Source organism: Muntiacus reevesi, chromosome 9 (assembly GCF_963930625.1).
Source record: "Muntiacus reevesi chromosome 9, mMunRee1.1, whole genome shotgun sequence".
Lineage (NCBI taxonomy): Eukaryota > Metazoa > Chordata > Mammalia > Artiodactyla > Cervidae > Muntiacus > Muntiacus reevesi.
The window spans coordinates 19,017,807-19,021,896 of record NC_089257.1 but is presented as its reverse complement, the minus strand read 5'-3'; the positions used below and the strand labels follow the sequence as shown (position 1 = coordinate 19,021,896).

The 4,090-nt window shown below is 41.4% G+C and overlaps 1 non-coding gene across 1 annotated transcript; it reads right to left on the bottom strand.

The window, feature by feature from the left end:
• Nucleotides 1–3,002: 3,002 nt before the first annotated feature.
• Nucleotides 3,003–3,075, bottom strand: TRNAY-GUA (transfer RNA tyrosine (anticodon GUA)). Its single transcript has one exon. It is a non-coding gene; the product is annotated as a tRNA-Tyr (tRNA).
• Nucleotides 3,076–4,090: the final 1,015 nt, after the last annotated feature.

Here is a 4,090-nt window from a genome sequence, read left to right as displayed (position 1 = left end):
TGCTCTAAGACTTAGTTTCAATCAATGGAAATGCAGCAAACTTCCTGTCACAACCATGACCCCCACTAGATACTGTGTGGGCTTTAAAATCCTGATAGCGGAAGTCCTGAATGCAGTGTGTCCCCATTCTTGTGAGGACACAGTCACAATACATTAATTATCAAGAACAGTTAAAATACCAAAATCATCACTGCTTTTTTTCATGAATGTGAACATCATCATAACAGCTAAAATAGTATAACTCTTATTGTTAACTTTCTAATAAATCTTGCTGAGTCAGACAAGGGTGGGATTATGACTGGCCCACTAGAAATTATTCACATGACAATCATCCAACATAAATGTTACGTCAGAAAATTAGCTTGAGAATTACTCATCTTTGCGGGGGGGGGGGGGGATGAAAGGTATATTTCTCTTGAACCAGGATATCAAGATACATATAACAGATATAACATCATTTGATATCACTGTGCACTTCTCTAATGTATTGATTCACATTAACACATAATATTAACAATTTAGTTAACTATACATCCAGGCTACAGATTAGGTTTCAAATACTATTCTTACACTATCTTTCCTCCTATACCCACTGTGCTTCTGAATTTTGTTCTCAAACCCACTGTTAAAGATGATTTAATTATTATATCCACATCACACACAAAAAAAATGTTTCAGTTCCTGGAAAAAATACCATTACTGAAAAGCGCCATGTCTATTTCACTATTCATCCATCCAAGTATTTATTAAGCGTCTACCACTTGCCCAGTCCTTCACAAAGCATTCACAAGGTTAACAGAGGGCCCTACTTTTGGGGAGTTTATAATGCAGTCTTGAAAATAAGACCTATTCATCACTATCGATTTATGTATCATGGGCAAAGCAGTAAAGCACAGTGGTAACACCTCCAGTCTTGGGCTCAGACCGCTGAGAGCTGGGCTCTGGCCCTGGCACTACACGGCTTTCTTCCGGAAGGCGGAGTGGTGATAGCTGTCATTGTCCTGGGGACGACTAGATTGGGATGGTCGGCTGTGGGGGTTGTGGAGGTTAGCACTGCATGAGTGTGGGATGGATGCGGTGACTCATGAAAGAGGAGCAAACACCAAGTGCTGCCAATTTCCAAGCAGGGACAGGTTCATCCCGTTGAGGTGATCAACAGAGGCCTCGTGGAGAATGTGGCATTCCAGCCTGGCCTGGAAACAAGAGTGATTATGGACCTAAGGAGAAAGACCAGGAAAGGGGCCCTGCAGGCAAAAGATACATCATGAATAGAAGCAAAGTAAAGGGAACATCCATCTTCCCTGGGGGCTCAGACAGTAAAGAATCTGCCTGCCAATGCAGGAGACACAGGAGACGTGGGTTTGATCCCTGGGTGGGGAAGATCCCCTAGAGAAGAGAATGGCAACCCACTCCAGTATTCTTGCCTGGTAAATTTCATGGACAGAAGAGCCGGCAGGTTACAGCCCACGGGGTCGCAAAGGGTCGGACACGACCGAGCAACTAACACCCACACAACACACAATAAAGGGAATGTGAGAGGTACATTCTGGAAACACAAACAATGCATCTTGACTAGGCAGAAACATAGTTGGAAGGTAAGGTGCAGGTTAGCTTGTGGAGAATTTTAAACTTCAGACAAGCTAAGGGATTTAGACTTTAATTAGCACGGACATTCACAAGAAGCCTTGGAGTGCTTCTTAAGGGGAAGCAATCTTGTGAGTATGGCATAGGTCCCAGTCGAGGGTGATAGTTTAATAAATTTCTATTACTATTATCACAGAAAAATCAATAACTCTACAGTGTATTCCACACTGGAATCATGTCTGCTACCTGTCAACAGACCCAAGAGAAATGACTTCTGGCAACTAGAGTTGACGGGAAATGTGTTTATCGATGCTTAGTTTAATTTATTGCTGCTTCAAGGGGTTGACAAAAAGAGAAGGCGAGCTCAGAGGAAAATTGCAAGGGTGGTAACATGGCTCAGATCATTTTAAGGAAATACAGAAATATTTCATTCTCTCAAACGATCAAGACACAACATCGAGTTACTATGGAAGCCCTTCAAGGATTTAGAAACCGAAAGGGATACATGAAATCCATCCAGAGGTTCCCAAGTCAGACTCCCCAGGAGCAGCTATTCACTCTCATATCACTGCTAATTAAATAAAAATGTTTGAGGGTACAAAGTCAAAGAATTCTAAGACTTCATAAAGCACTGAAATTACATACAGCTCTCACTTAGCTTCTGGTAATATTAGTCAGGGCTCTTGCAGCTATTAAGTGACAGAAACTCAACTCAAGCTAGCTTAAACAGAAAGAAACTAATTAACTCATGCAGTTGCAAAACCTAGGAATTCAGACAAACATAATTCCAGGTGTTCAAACGGTGTAACTGTCCACTTTTACCATCACTCATCTCTGCTTTTCTCTGGGTTGCCTTTATTATTTTCATAAGGAATGAGAATAGCCACAGCAATTCCAGTTTATGTTAATATTATTAATATATTACCTTTATAACTGATGATTCCCTCCAAATTAAAATACCATATCTCTGTGTCACACATCAAGTTTCCCAGAATGCTCAGATTGGTCTGCTTAAAACACATGATCACTCCTTAAATTAACCACAATGGTCAGTTAGAAAGTGTCCAGCCTGCCCACCTTTATTATTAAAGGTAACACCCTTGTACCAGGGTATCATAACAACCCTGAAATCTCAAAAACATGAGAAGCTTATTTCTTGACCAAGCATGAGTTCAGAATCAAAGAAAGTGAAAGTGACTCAGTTGTGTCCAACTCTTTGTGACCCCATGGACTGTAGAGTCCACAGAATTCTCTAGGTCAGAATACTGGAGTGGGGAGCCTTTCCCTTCTTCAGGGGATATTCCCAACCCAGGGATTAAACCCAGGTCTCCCACATTGCGGGCAGAATCTTTACCAGCTAAGTCACAAGGGAAGCCCAAGAATACTGGAGTGGGTAGCCTATCCCTTCTCCAGGGGATCTTCCTGACACAGGAATCGAACCAGGGTCTCCTGCATTACAGGCAGATTCTTTACCAACTGAGCTATCAGGGAAGGCCAGAATGGATGTTCCTAATTAGCAGAGGGGAACCCAGTTCCACGCAGTCAAGTACATGTGTATGGACTTTACATATATTGGAAAAGAAACAAGATCTGATCTCTTTGTTTTGCAAACAAGGAAGGTATATCATACATCTGAAGGATCACAGTTCCAGACCCAGAACAGCAACTTGTTTGCTGGGTGCCCTAGAATACCTCTCTTCATTTGAACTGAGAGTCGCCTCCATCATTTGTAAAATGAAAGCATCAGGCCATGTCACTACTTTGCTCCAAATCTTTACATTTTAAATATCAATACAGTGTATGTATACAGTACTCAGTACTCCTTATAAAAATTAATGCATCTCTTCAAAATACAAATAGTTGAGACTCGCTATAACATAGTGAAGGGGAAGGAGGGAGTGAAAAGACTGTGGGAGTTTGATCCTAGCCTCCCTGGTGTCAAAAACAGAGATGATGCTGTTCTCACAAGATAGAGATAATGTTTCCTGCATATGTTTCTTGACACATGGATGTGGATGTGTACAGTTTTTGTGATGGGAGTGTGATAAGTTATTGTAATTTTAAAGTTTATGTAATCTTGTGAAAGCCTTATTCTCTGAGTCAAGTTTGGATGAGAAAATGGTACCAATAAGATCTCCTAAGATTCTGCCAGAAAAGTACCTTATTCATCTCATGACTCCAATTAACTATAATTACTGGTAACACAAGGGCTCCTGGGGCTTGAAACATCTAGACTCTAAACCAGTAGATTCTATTACCTAGCATAGATTATGCGTCAATAAATGCTCAGGAAAGGAAGGAAGGAGTAAAAGGGAGGGGGGAGGGGGAAGACAGGAGGAGAGGAGGGAAAGGTTCATAAGTTGAAGGTTATATAATGGTTGGAAAGGCTTATTTCAGTGCTTACCACACACACACTCATAGGTACTCACTTACCCTTTGCTCCAACCATAAAACATCTCCATGTGCCCAAATAAACTGCTTTCAGCAACCTTCCCTCATCAACTGC